The sequence below is a fragment of the Siphateles boraxobius genome, unplaced genomic scaffold (genome assembly GCF_051911475.1).
Source record: "Siphateles boraxobius isolate OS27281-9 unplaced genomic scaffold, OSU_SipBor_1 130, whole genome shotgun sequence".
Classification (NCBI taxonomy): domain Eukaryota; kingdom Metazoa; phylum Chordata; class Actinopteri; order Cypriniformes; family Leuciscidae; genus Siphateles; species Siphateles boraxobius.
The window spans coordinates 18,593,726-18,608,707 of NW_027508734.1; the positions used below are offsets into that span (position 1 = coordinate 18,593,726).

The 14,982-nt window shown below is 37.2% G+C and overlaps 1 protein-coding gene across 30 annotated transcripts in view; it reads left to right on the forward strand.

Annotated features, from left to right (window-relative positions):
- Positions 1 to 14,982, forward strand: part of plekha7b (pleckstrin homology domain containing, family A member 7b) — a 117,040-nt gene that overhangs the window by 24,907 nt on the left and 77,151 nt on the right. Inside the window, exons 1-2 of one of the 30 annotated variants that reach the window (XM_077228381.1) lie at positions 11,204 to 11,379; positions 11,457 to 11,569. The exons of 26 other annotated variants lie outside the window; for them this stretch is intronic. The gene's annotated coding sequence lies outside the window, so the exon portion shown is untranslated. Of the gene's footprint in view, positions 1 to 11,203; positions 11,380 to 11,453; positions 11,570 to 13,364; positions 13,422 to 14,982 lie in introns of those variants that run through there. 3 more of the 30 variants (XM_077228387.1, XM_077228382.1, XM_077228383.1) reach the window with 3 other exon arrangements.

A 14,982-nucleotide genomic window follows, 5' to 3' on the forward strand; every position in this document is an offset into this window, starting at 1 on the left:
AGACATTTTTGAATGTAGACTGTTATGTACTCATCAATGCTTGTTGTAACTAGCCATCTATTCAGCCCAAACATTCGACTCCCTGTCCTTTCTACAGTGTCCCTGTCCTTATCTGATCGGTGCTGTTTTTAGGCAGCTGATTGTATGTACTGGCAAGGGTGTTCACAAGGCTAATACATATATATGCTTTAAAACCAGACTAGCAGTCCTATAACTGGATTGGTGCGTATGGCACTCAGTGTGTTATGTCTGTGTGAGCATATTGACTGTGAGGTGACAGAAGGACGAAGGCCGACTGCTGGAACCAAATAGGATTGTGCAAGTTTCATTGCTTTTAGAGCCCATTAGCACTGGTTTCCACACCTTTTTTTGTTTCTCTCACTCTTTATCTTTCTTTTCTACAGTTGTGATGGAAAAAGTGACTGATTATTCATAATATCTTCATTTAAATCTTCATACCTCTAAAACCCCCTCTTAGTTGTGGTGTGGGACATATGGTCATTTTTTTCAGTAATGCAGCATGACCGTTTCATAGCTACAGTTGGTTACGCATTATATACTAGGTGTAGTTTTATTGTGAAGTGAAACCAGAGTTGCCTGTTTTTGACTAAAGTGAAAACAGAGTTTTATTCACATTGGTAGTAGGGCTGCACGATTTGGGGAAAATGTGATGCATTTAGATATTTTCAATGTATATAAAATATAAATATTTGGTTTATGATTATATATATTTTTTTAAATAAAAATTGTGATTGCGATTTTCTCCAGAATTCACAATTTTCCCAAACAATTATAAATTGATAATAGTAGCAATTATTATTAATAATACAAATATTAAACAAAAATGAAATATTACTATTGTAGTAATACCATTTAATGGTAAAATACAAAATATATTTTAGTATTTAAGAAAAATAACAACAATATTTGATAATCACATTAATTGCGAATAATTATGTAGCCCTAATTTGAAAAACAATTGCATATTTATAGCATTTTATTTCAGTATTAAAATATGTTTTCCTAACATTTAAACACTGTGACTCTGCTATCAGCATTTCTCCATTTGTTTAAGCATTCTGTACTTTTGGCTTAACCAATAGCATTAGTTTAGGGCTGGACTGTGTTTGTGTGACCAACGGTAGACAGGTAATTATGGAAATTCACTCCTCAGTATTTATGCAATTCTGCATTTTGTACCTAGTGGCACAGCAATCTAAATTTCACCTTTTAGAATTTAAGACAAAGGGCCAGCTTTCATGGGTGGGCTCTTTCTCTTTTTCTGTATTTTTTTTGTAGTTGAGATGTAGGGTACACAGAGAAACTTCTGGCACTCTCACTGTAATGAATAATGTGTCTGACAGCTATTCTGTGCCTCTGTCCTTTAAGGCCTGTTTAAAAGAGGCTGTGTCTGTTCTACAATTTAACCCTGGCCCTACACAGCAGGACATGCCAGAGTTCTGCTCTGCGGTGAATGTAGGTGAACTCCTGATGCCATATGCTGAAAGGAGAAGAAAAATCCAAATTAAACTAGTTCGAAAGTTTCAGTGACTAGAGACATTAGACTGTAATATACCTTAAGAGTCCTATGGCTTCTTTGACTTAGCCTGAGTTGGCAGTGTATTGATTTTTTTTTTATTGACTTGTTAGTGCCAGTTCTATTTGAACTCATTGATTATTTATTTTACAATGCAGAGATCCCGGGGCTTTGGAGTGAGCTACATCTCCTTGCATAATGGATAGTGTTGACCTTTATGTGTAGAGGATATTGCTGAAGGCAAATTTTTAGTATCCACACTATAACAATGATTTTTCTACTAGACTTTATTAAGATTCTGAAAGTTGGAATGGTTTATGATTTCTGTTGGGATTATGGTAATTTCACCCCCCCCCCCCCCCCAAACTTTAGATTTAGACCAGAGATTAAATGGATAATCCAGATGTGAACATATGTGGTCACTAGTGTTTAAATATGTGTGTGGGTCAGATATTGCCTGGACCAGTCAACTGTACCCAGGTTTAATAAACATTCTGAATAGTGTCTTAATGAAAATGCAGAAAGGTTTCTTTGAGCTTAGGGATTTAAAAAAAATTTAGGGATATCGAGAATTTGAAATGTCACTAGCTCAGTTACTGCTATTATAAAACATTGAGATCAATGGAAAGTCCCCACCATGATGTAAAGCAAACTTTATAGTGCACCATTACACATATATCAATTCCTTTGGTCAGTCATCATCACACCCGGGAGTTCATTTTTTTCATATTAAAAACAAAACCAGAAGAAAATGCTTGCAAGAAAACAGCTGTTCAGGTACAGCACTAAGTAGATAAAACAATGTGCAGCTATAAGTGCGAGTCATTGCGTCATTGAGACTGGAATATTTGCATTTAAAAAAACTTCCTCTCCTTCCACATTGGGGATTCTGTCTAATGGATTGTGACATGTGCAATAATACAAAAACAATGTAATTTTGTTACATGCAACATATATAAGCATTTTATCAAGGGTTTATTTAGCACAGCTGTCCCTAGATGCAGGAAAACAAACCAAGGGTTTCCCCCCTTTTTTCCACTTGATAATTGGTTGTTTAAGGAATTGTTGCTACTATGAGAAAGTCTAATGACCCGTTGCCTTGGTTAATAGGAAGTAGTAACTTGTTTTAAAAGCCACAAATAAGAGGTAACAGTCTAAATGGTAATTGTTTGGCTCATCTGAATTAAAACCTTTTTGAAATACTCAACTGTTGTTACTATAGGTACCGTTTTTTTTTTTGGCATGGCAGAACACTGGCTCTAATGCCATTGATGTATTCTGCCTGCTGTAAATCTGCTTTATGCACATGGAACCTAACGTTGTGACAAGGTTGCTTACATTTGGAGGAGAACCATCAGTGATAAATGTAGCTAAGTGTTTGGCTGAACTGAAGCCCTCGTCTGTCGAAGCCTCAACTGCAGAGTGTCCTGAGAATAGCACAAGCCTTAACATTTCTAATCTAAAGAGATGAGCTGAAAACTGCTCAGAGGACTTGTCGGAAGCAAAGCTCTTGTAAGATTACGAGATGTCCGAAGTTACAGAAACGCAGATAATTTAGTGCCTTCATCTGACCTAAGGAATGACAGTAGGAATTTATTCTTCCAGTGCTGCTTTAAGCATCTTTGATATTGTCCTTGGGTTACTTTTCTTTGATTTGGCTTTGACTTCGACTTCAATTTACCCTGGAGATAGCCTTTAAAATTGTTGAAAATCTCCTTTTAAATTTTTTTTTGTTTTTGTTTTATTTCTTTATATATATATATATATATATATATATCACTGTCGCTTTCAGTGAGTTGAGAATGTTTGTTTGTTTGTCTGTTTGTTTGTTTGTTTTTTTGTTTGTTCGTTTGTAATATGTATATATATTTATGTGTAAATGGGTGGTTGACAAAAAAGCCTGAAAAAAGTTTAAATTTTTTTTCCAAATATTAAGCTAAAAAAATATTGAGTTGTGTTGTACTGACTCTTGAATTACCAAGAATATGTGTGGTCTTTTAGATTTTGTATTGGAAATTGGATTTAATCACCAATGTGTTGCATTCGTGCCTAAAATTGTCATATGGTGTGACACACAAGTTATTCTATATAAAATGAAAATGGGATATACTGTTCCTTAGTAACTAACTTCACCATACATCTTTATCATTACTATTTTAAGATTTACAAATATTTTGTGCAGATTCGTTAGATTTTGTATTATTTTTCTAAATCATCATGCAAAGTAAGACATCTCTCGTCAGCCTTTCCAGATATTTTAGATTAATTATGTTAAACCCCATTATAAATCTATCAAAATGCTTGTGACTCTTGCTGATACTGTTTCTCTTGTGTTTCATTGATTTTTTTAATGATTTATAACTAAAAATTATTTTTGTCACAATTCTGATTGTCACACCAAATGATATAGTGTCACATATGATGAACTGCAGCACACCACAATTTGTCAATGCAAAAAAGTGTATTTTATATGCATTCAATTACTTCATTTCAGTTAACATTAATAAGAATAAAAATCATCAATCATACTAACATTGTTTTAAAACGTTTTAAATGTTATTTAAGAAACTCACAAATATGAGTAAATCAACCATCTCACGTCAAGAATAATCAACATGAGCATTTTAAAATTAGAAGAGAGTGTGTGTTGTAACAACAATTATAATTGTTAAACAGTAAAAGTTTTATCAATCTACAATTAGTCAAATGTTGGAGACATTTCAAATGATATCAAATATGTATAGTGTTGTATAATTGTTCACATCAAACCATATAGATTTTTGGGTGAATTTCAGGTCGTTTCAACATGTGGAGAGAAGAGATTATGGAAGAGGAATGAAGGGAATGTAAATTAAGACAATACTGAGGTGATCGGATTTGGACTGACAGTGTAAACAAGTGTTTTTGACCTTCTGAAATTCATGAGGCTATGAATATAGTTATTTTTTGCAAAAGGAGTTTTTGCAAGGATTTTCCATTGGGCGTATTTTCAATTGGATCAATTTAAAGGGTAATGGAAACACATTTACTTTTAAGTTGTATATAAGACAAAAACATCTCTATTGCAAACCCCTCCACGTTGCTGTTGTAGTTTTTGGCGTATAGCCCACCCATAGAAACCAATGCAGATATTACAGAAGACGACACGGGTCACACATTCTATTGTATGTATGTATGTATGTATTTATTTATTTATTTATAGAACACTTTACAGGCTACATAGTAACTCCAAAGTGCTGTACATCCCAAGTACATAAAGCAATAGTAAAAAATAAAAACAACCTACAAAAAACAGAAACCTACGGAGTGTTGCACAAGAAACATTACAATTTTAGGTCTTAAAGGCAAATAGATGGTAAGAAATACCATATAAAAAAAAAAAAAACAAATTCATCCCCAAGGGAGGCATATATAATAAAGGAAAATAGATTCTGTTATAAATTTTGAGTTGTCGAATTTAGGGTAAACGAATTTGTATGACAGTATGATCCTGCAAAGTTCGTCCTTGCTGCAGATATTACAGGGCCGCTCTGATTTTGACTGTGTGGAGTCCACGGGAACATGTTTATGCCCAAAGAACAACTGTCCCAGCAATATTTCCCTCTGCAGCATCATGCTGACAATGTATTCTCTCATATCATTGTCTCATTTTCCCTCTGACAGTCAGAAAGAAGGTATTGCATCTCAAGTTAAATCTCAGGTTGACATTTTCTTAGGTCACTGCAGGTCAGGTCACTCCCAAGATCACAGATCCTAAGAATACTGAGGCAGTCAAATGCTCAGTGTTTTACATATCTATTTGATAACATGAAACCCACATCTGATAAGGAACTATAATGATGGGAAAGACAAGGAAAGGCATTCTTGGTTAGTTGTCACGATTTGGTCTTGCCTCTGTCACGTTTTGGTTTGTTCATGTCATGTTCCATATCTGTCATGTGATTCCCTGTTTGTCATGTGATCCTGCCATGTGTCTTGTCATTGGTTAATCGTCTTTTCATTGTTCACAGGTGTCCCTTGTCTTGTCATAAGTCTGTGTATTTAAGCCCCCATGTTTGCCATGTGTCTTGGTCAAGTATTCTTTCCTGTTGTCCACTGTTTGTAAGTCTATGTGCATGTTCATGTCTTGATTTTGAGTTTTTCATGTCACGCCGTGTTTTCGTTTCATGTTTGATCTTCTTTGAAATAAACTGCACTTGGGTTCTCTCGACAACTTGCCTCCAGTGGATCCTTACATTAGTGCATATTTGTTCTGGGTTTATTACTTTTTAATTTCCAGTCACTTTAGTCAAATTAAAACAGGAGGTAGTGTAGTGATGTGTGTATAATTTGTCTGATTGTCTCAATGATGACTTCATCCAGTGTGACTTTTCTAGGTATTTTGTCCCACACCAATTAGGTTAAGATTTCCAGACATTTTAAGAGAAACAAGTGCCTCCTTTTGTCTTTTGTTTGTGTCTTATTATTGTGTGTATTCCTGATCCATGTTTATTGAGTGGATCTTATTGCTGTTGATTACCTGGCTTTCGAAAGAAAATATAATAATAGTCTGTGCTCTCGGGCTAGTGCAAAACACAGGGGGCTTTAAATCTTAGTAGGTACAGTCCTATTTAAGAAAAATTCACCTGGTTGTTTGCGTTTTAATAGAATTTGATACTTTTGATATAATATAATCAGTATCACTGTTTCTAATTTCGCACTATGGCAGGCTCATTTGGATGGCCGTGGTGATGTGGTGCCTGGGGCTGTCTAAGTCTACCGACCACACGCTTCCTTATTACTGCGACAAATGTGCGGCCCAGTCAGTTTGTCATTACTGGTTAGCTGCGTCAGATTACTGAATACCACAATTTCTCAATTCCAAACCTAAAAACAGCACACAATCAAGACTGAGCACCTTATTCTAGCCCAGAGAATGCAGTTGTAAAGAAGATTGTCCTTACATTAACACCTTTATGAACTATATGCGTGTACTGTACTGTACACTGAAAAAATGTTGGCGTAGAAACAATTTTCACTCAGAAATTGGTAGTAAATTTCACAAATAATTATAAAAAATCTGCAAGTAGCACATTGAATTAAAAAAAACTATTATTATTTTTTTCATTTTTTTTTATTTGTGCTATCTGGCTAGAGAAAACAGAAAACACCCATAATGCACTGGGCATGTTGCTGGGCAACTGTTTTGTTAATAACCCTCTTTCGATCTGATTGTCTGTGGGCGGTATACAAAAATGCTGAAGTTAGGTAACACGGAGGAAGAGTAAACATTGTGCATTATCATATTTTACCGATATTGTAACAATTCAAAGCGAGTAGAAAATCGGTAAAGTTACACTTAAACATTACATTTTACAAGTCATGAAAAGGGAAAGAAGCAAAAAAATTTTGTGTGCATTGTCAACCATGATTAATTGCGGTCTCAAAGGAAGGAACAAAAACACAGAATCACAAACTTATGCTTCTCATGTTCTGCCCTGATTCCAAAAACAAGTTTGCTATTACAATGATTGGAACAGTTTATGATTTTGAATAGTTACCACTATAATGACATTTCAGTGGTATTCTGTTATTTGATTAATTGAAAGATTCTTTTCTATGTAATTAGAATGTAAATGTTGACTTAAAGCTCCAGTAGGTAGCTTTTGTAAACAAATATTTGTTAAAACTGTCATTATGTCTTGAAAGTAGAATATGAGACAGATAATCTGTGAAAAAAATCAAGCTCCTCTGGCTCCTCCCTGTGGTCCTACTGCCATTTGCAGAAATACACCGCTCCCGGTCAGAAACAACCAATCAGAGCCAGGAGGAATGTCTTAGCAGTGTCAATCACGCTCGTTTACGTGCTGATCACCCCTCTCTTGCACAGTGCGAGCGCGTACTGTCATTCGTGACTCTCCTGTTCAAACTCGTTCATCCAAATGATTTTTTTTTCATTTTGAACGAGTCTTTTTCGGAGTCATTTCGTTCATTCAACGAACGAAATGACTCGAAAAAAGATTTGTTCATTTGGATGAACGAGTTCGAACAGGATCACGAACGGGCATCACAGAACAGAGCAAGGCGAGCATTTGTGCTTATAAAACTTAAAGTTTTGTATTTATTTTTGAAATGAGCCTGGAATGTTTTAATCAAAAAACTTAATTTCTTTTCGACTGAAGAAAGAAAGACATGGACATCTTGGATGACATGGGGGTGAGTAAATTATCAGCAAAAGTTTTTTTTTAAAAGTGAACTAATCCTTTAACGTTATCTTAGTAGCTATTTATAACTTATAGAAAGAGTGCAACCTTATAAAGTTACATGTATTGCAAAATACATAATGATTTGAGGACCAAGTTTGTAGTCAAAGTATGGGCAGGCCATAGTCAATGTAAAGCATATTGTTGATGTTTCGTCCCTATTAGTGAATGTTCCATTACTGTTTATAATCCGCCGTCATCGGTGGTCCTGCTTACTAGCCTGCGCGTTCACGGCAGGCTCCCCTGTGGGGGAGGAGCTGTGGAGGGAGGGCTGTAGCGCAGCAGAGAGCAAGGGGGTTGGACCTGTAAGTTGTGCTTGTTCAAATTTTCAGGCTAAGTCAACATTTTCTCAAAACTCCCTACTGCAGCTTTAACTGAATTAAGATGAAGATATCAGTATGTGCTGCTGCTCTGCTGCAGTCTTAGTGCATCATATCTATCCTGCAGCTATTACTGCAGATGTTGAGGTACTAAACCTAGACATGGCATCTGTCGGTTTATATTTGTTGGTTGACGTGCAAACTTTATGGTTTGTGATTTCATTTGTTTTTCCCCGTCTGACATTTGTTTGGCTCAGAATTACTTATCAAAACCACTCATGTCCATGTCATTCTGTCTCTCCTGTCATTAGGTCCCATCTTGCCATATGTGTTAGCAAAGCCCATAAAAGTTACATGACGTTTTTGTTAAAGTTATGCCTCTGCGTAGACGTGAGCAGTTAGCTAAACTCAATCAATGTTGAGAGGCTGTGCGTAGCTGAGATGAACTCACAACGCATGTTGTAGGCTGTTGTTGGGGTTGCTACAGATAGAGTTTCTAAATGAACCCAGCACAGGTCACTGTTCCTGGTTTAGATAAAGCAGATTTGGGTGTGTTTCACTAATTATTTCCTTCTGATTATTTCAGGTAACAACTTTTTTTTCGCCCCATGCGCCCAACACAAATTGCTGTCGCTATTGATCTTCTAAGTGCCTTTGAAAGTCATTTCATTGTGACTGTGGGTGGCTGTAAAACAGCGATTTCTTTGATAAATTGCTGTGAAATTGTTCTTTATAAATATTTATCAGCAGGCTAAATTTGTGTCAGTGAAGTGATGGAAGTGCTGATGCTGCCATATTCTTATGGGCGCATCTTTTCCCTCAGGCCATTGTTAAGATATCGTTATATGGATAAAGGGGGTGTATAATGCTTTGTTGATCAGTAGTTATTTAGCTAAGACTTTTTTTGCAGACTAATGACAAGCCGTTTGATGGGCTTGTTAATATTAGGCTATTAAAAGACCCAAAAGAAGTGCTGACCATAGGAAGCTCTATCTCATAAACGAGGATGTAAACTGTTTCAAGGCCAAGGGTTCAGCTTCTTCAACTTTTGTTATGTTAGCTGTTCTCAAACTTTGAAGATTTTTCCAGAGTTTCGCCTCCAGGCGCTCTGGAACACACTTTTCTGGGGGCTTTGAAATCCAAACAAGTTCATCTTAGCAAATGTTGTCATGGTAATGCTCTGTTAGCACCGGAATCTGATTTTCATTTTAATCTGTTTTGTCTGAAATTAAATGGGTTACATCAAAAACATGTGGGTTTATTTTCTGCGTAATTAGAGGTTTGATATTTTCTGAGACGTGATGAGGTAGTTGTCATTGCTTTAACTGTTTGCTTGTGTAGGAAATTGACCTAATCATTTTGGTAATTACTGTATGTCTCACTTAGCATTGGTTCTCTTTTAAGTCTCTCTTTACACTGACTGCTTGCTTGATACATCATCATCAGTCCATCATGCTGCTCGGTGGACTGGGTACTGCAGCTGAGCCTGTGAGCAACCAGGCGGTGCAAACAACATTTGTGTTTGTGTTCAACTAAACCTCCCATTCGTTGTTCCAGGACCCTTGTCCTTTCACTTCACTCTAATTAGCTTTCTGCTGGGGTGCTCTTCAGTTTTGGGGGCTATCCTTTGAAATGTGTTGTTTAATGAGCTGTGAGCTCTCAATGTTCTTTAAAGTCTGAGGCTTTTTTGGGCATGTGATGACTTTTATGTGCTTTATGTCCTTATGTTGGAAAACTGTCCTTTGTATCAAGGAAGCTTGAGGTAGCCAGAATGGAAGGATTGCTTTTTTGTTCCACAGTGACGGCACCTTGCAAAACCTTTTTTTTTTTTTTTAGGATGCCTCACTCATGAGGGGCCAGGATCATGATGTCACTCAGCAGCAGATTAGGGTCCGTTAATGAAACTTTAATCTAAATTTAGTGTGATTTATTAAAATCTTAGCAAATATTCAAAATTAGAAATTATCGTCATTTGAACCATGTAATTATTTGCATTTTTATTTGATTGACAACCCTTTTATATATTTGTAACTCCTCCATATCCCTTAATGTGGAGAATAAAATATTTTTTTTGAGTAATACAACTTATTCAGAACAGTAAAATAGCTTTTTGAATACATTATATAAAACCTTTAAAAATCAAGTGAAACTGGCCTGTTGAAAAGAATGAATTACAATTGGACAATTTGTCTTTTGAAAAATGTCTGTTAAAGTAATTCAGTGCAAGGCTGAGTAACCAAATCCCACAGTGCTTTCCTCTTACAGTTACAGTTTCTTTCTTCCTCTCAACTAAGATGTATAATGTTCATAAATCTATAGATTATTATAGTGTTGAGAATACTTTGTGAAATGCATGATTCGATTCGTTTTGTACAAAGTTGCATAAGTGTTTATTATTGCTGCTGACTCAGGTTTTGCTTTATTCAGTGCTCTTGTTGCACCATTTTTTTTAAATCAAATCCTTGTATGCATAAGTATACATATTTATAAAAGCAAACTCCACTATAGTTTCACATCCAAGGGCATTTTAAACCTTTTGGCCTTATGTCCATTGTTCTATTTAGCTGAACATTTTTTTTTTGTATCAGATTCATTATTTGCTTTAGAGCTGTGCAAATAACACCTGCTTCCCTGGTCTGCATACCTCATGTTTTATCTCTTGTGAGCTAACCCTACTAGTGTTTACAGGCCACAGTCTGGCCAGTAGATTGAAATGTTGCATGCTGTTGGAGAGAATCTGATGTAGGTGCAGTGGTGTGTGTGCCTGGATTCAGAAAAAGGTTTTGGTTAACGGAGGGGAAACGCATTCCTCTGCAGGCTGTCATCATATATGGTAAAATTGAATGTAAAATTACATTTTTGCAGTGATGTTGTCAAATTATCAGACTTTTTCCCTCCAATTGTCTGTCATTTTTTTCACAGGAAACTCAAAACAATAAAAATTTTGCTGTATGCTTTTGCCAAGAAAACCTGGCAGTACAATAGAAACAAGAGATGCTTTCTGGGAGGGCAACAGGCTAGTGCGATAAAGCCGGGTTGGTTCTGTGTTATGAAGCTCAGATAGGGAAATATTTATTTTGTCACAGAAACACCTCCCAGTTAATGGGCTGTAGTTTGGCAAGAGACCGAGAGGGTGGGAGTTTGAGAGAGAGAGAGAGAGAGAGCGACAGAGAGAAAAAGAGGGAGGGAAGGTTAGAGAAAAGAGGGTATATCTGATAAGCTGTGTGGCTGAGCTCGGTTCTGGTCATGAAAGCGTTGAACGGCCGTCAAAAACTTTTCGGTAAGTGAAATTTCTGGCAGACTGTTATCAGGAGAACTTGTGTAGATTGGAGAGCTTTGGCTGCTTTACTTCAGCAGGATTTCAACTTTCCCATCAGAGCTCTTCTCTCATCCTGCCACCGTTTCGGAGGACAAACCTGACTGGTGGAATGAGCCCAGGAGGAAGTAGATAATCTACTGCTCTCTGGCAGGTGAGGCAACTTTAGGGCAGCACATAAAGAAAGCATTGAAAACGAGGTTGAATGAGAACATCCAGAACTTTGTGTTTAAATTGTGTTAAAAAGTGTTTGTTCCCCTGGTATAGTACAGCTAAAGTCATGAAGTATCGGTGGGAATGCCATGGTGCTGCTGAACACTGATGCTAAGAGGTCTTAATTTTGATAAAGATTTACCTCTGAGCATGTTGTTCGTTGTGAACTTGGTACAGCCCGCTAGCTGACCGTTGGACTGAATATCTTAAAGGACAAATTGTAAATCTTATTGAAACTATTTAATAACTGTGTATCCTGCGTAGTGAAAGAATTTTACCGCTGAGAAAATAGACTGTGCCATGAAAGCATATCGTTAAAACTCCTAGTTAAATAGTTAAATACTTCTAAGCTCTGTTATATTTTGTTATTGCTATTTTTAAGTTGGGTGGGGAGTGAAATTTGGTTAATCAGGCAGAGAAACCACATTTGATTCATTACAAGCTCCCTTCAATAAACTGTTCCAAAAAGAACCATTTTAATAATCTCAAGAACATTTTTCAAATATTTTTTAAAAGTTTTAAGACCATAAAACAAGAAGAATGTATGAACAATTCCAACATTTTAGACAACAGACAATGATTTCAGATTGTCTTCCCTTAGACCTCTTTTAAAATACAGACCTTAGTATCTCTATTAAGAACAACTTGAATGGTAATCTTGAGTTTTAGTACTGCATTATGACTTGAATTGCTGAGACTAGGAGAAATCAATGTCTTTTTGTGTAGCTATACTACTACTATCAGCAGTTTTGTTAAATAATGGGTTCTTCTTTCTCTATATAAACATGGCTTTTGGTTACACAATTGCCTGTTCTGCTCTTGTGAGATGCCAAATGAAATGTTCATCCCACGGGTAAAAGCTTGTCATAGTGCAAGGGGAGTTGAGAGTTGTGGTAATACTTGTGGACTAATCTACTGAATATAAACCGTCCCGACTGTACCACTACAAAACTTCTTGCATTTGACTGTCAGCATGCTTATGGTGTCTGTATAACTGGATGTAATATATGTCACATGTTGTCTGTCTTTTTAGCAAAGCTGTTATGAATGATTTTACCCAATCATTTAATGGTCTGTTTTAAAAAATGTCAAAATGATTGGGTATACTTTAGATACTTCATCTCTTTACATTAGTGATCAGCTCTGTCATGTCAAGCGGTAAATTGAACCATTGGGCAAAACATTAACAATTGACTTTCCCAAAAGGTAAATGTTGTTTACATAAAAAAGAAAACGATAATAATAAAATTTAAATGTCACATTTTCACATTGTGGTTTTTATTACATTTTTTAGAAACTTTAATATTATTTTGTTTTATCGAAAATCAAAAACAGAATTACATATATTGTCATGTGACATTGTTCGGTTAAATTTATAAAGGGTGATTCTATTGACAAGAAAAATGGCGAAGTAGCAATCTAACACAATGAGAGATTATTCATGATCAACATTCATAATATAATATTCATAGGCTGCTTTCACTCAAACTTGCATTATGGTTAAACAAACAGCGCTACTGTTTGCAATTCTGTTTATCCTCAATGCTAATGCAGGGAATTCCGTGGCAAGTAGTTCGGAAGTAATATGATGAGAACAAAGAGCTAAAGAACGCAGATTCCTAATTAACAGTGGTAAATAGCAAAACTAGTGTACAGGGCCAATGCAGTTTAGCAAAGTGCATGATGCTTTTGGGGAAAAAAATAAGGGAATCAGGAAATGTGCTCGTTTTTTGTAGCCCATTACAGGAAAGTGCACCAATCTGTGCCTGACAGGCTGATGACGACTGAGCGAGGTACAGTAATCTTGGGTGCATCATCCTTTTTCTGGCCTGTTTTACTGTATGTGCCCTAAAGAGCTACTTCTCAGATTTGGCTGTGAAACAGACCGACTGTTCTGTTTGGTGGTCTAAAAATAGATTAGAAAGATATCCTAATTATCGCAGTTAATTGTGTTACAATGTGAAGATTTTTTATACATTGTTGTCAACAGACTGTTTATGCTTAAAACAATAAAAAAATAAATAATTATGGGGTCACAGAAGTTGGTTTAAAATCGCTTTGTGAAAGTAAATCCAGCTATTGTGATCGATGAAAATGTTTTATTCAGCTTCTTATACCTGACTCACATTGACTCCATAGGTGCATACAGTCTGGAAAATTCTCTTAGAAATGCCAAATGTAATTTGATGGAGTCTAATGGGAGGCCTGTGGTTAACTCCCCTCAGATTGTCATGTTAAGCAGAAACACAGGAAGCAATCGCGAGTATAATACAATATTTATTTTAGCACAAAACACACAAGTCCAGGGTGCAGTGAGCCAGGTGGAGATAGGTGACGCAGGGACTTCGATGGTCAATACCGGTGACGTGCAGACAAACGGTGAGACGATCCAAATCCACACGGAAGACGACGAACAGGAAACACCAGGCAGGAACACGAACCAGAAGACAGGGGAACATCAAACAACGATCTGACAAAGGTGAGAGAACAGCGGTGAGTTTAAGAAGCGTGGTGAGATGAACTGCAGCTGGTGATTGTAATGATGAACAGCTGGAGTGGATCAGGTAATGACATACAGACACGCCCCTTGCACACGTGCACTCATACAACAACATAAACACAAGACTAGAAGGAACCAGCGAATACATCTACCGTGACAGTACCCCTCCTCCTAAGAACGCCTCCTGGCGTTCTCAGACTCCCTTACCTGCCGATTGTAATCATCGATAAGGGAGTGATCCAGGATGTCCCTAGCAGGAACCCAACTTCTCTCCTCCGGACCGTAACCTTCCCAGTCCACCAAGTACTGAAATCCGCGTCCCCTCCGCCTAGAGTCCAGAATACGGTTGACCGAATATGTGGTCTCCCCATCTACGAGCCGCGGTGGGGGAGGAACCGGGACAGGCGGATTAATGTGAGAATGAAAAACGGGCTTGATTTTAGATACATGGAACACGGAATGAACCCTCCTGTACGCAGGAGGTAGTTTGAGGCGGACTGCCACCGGACTAATAATCTTGGTGACAGGAAACGGGCCAATAAATTTGGGAGCAAGTTTATTAGAAACGGTGCGAAGAGGAATGTTCTTAGTTGAGAGCCACACTTTTTGACCAACGACGTATACGGGAGGCTTTGACCGGTGGCGATCGGCCTTGGCCTTGGTGCGCGCCCCCACCTGGAGTAGAGTCTCCCGGGCTCTAGTCCAGGTGCGGTGACACCTCTGGACAAAGGCGTGAGCGGAGGGAACCGCAACCTCGGATTCCAGACTGGGAAAAATTGGTGGCTGGTAACCTACACTACACTCAAACGGAGATAGGCCCGTCGCTGACACTGGCAACGTGTTGTGTGCGTACT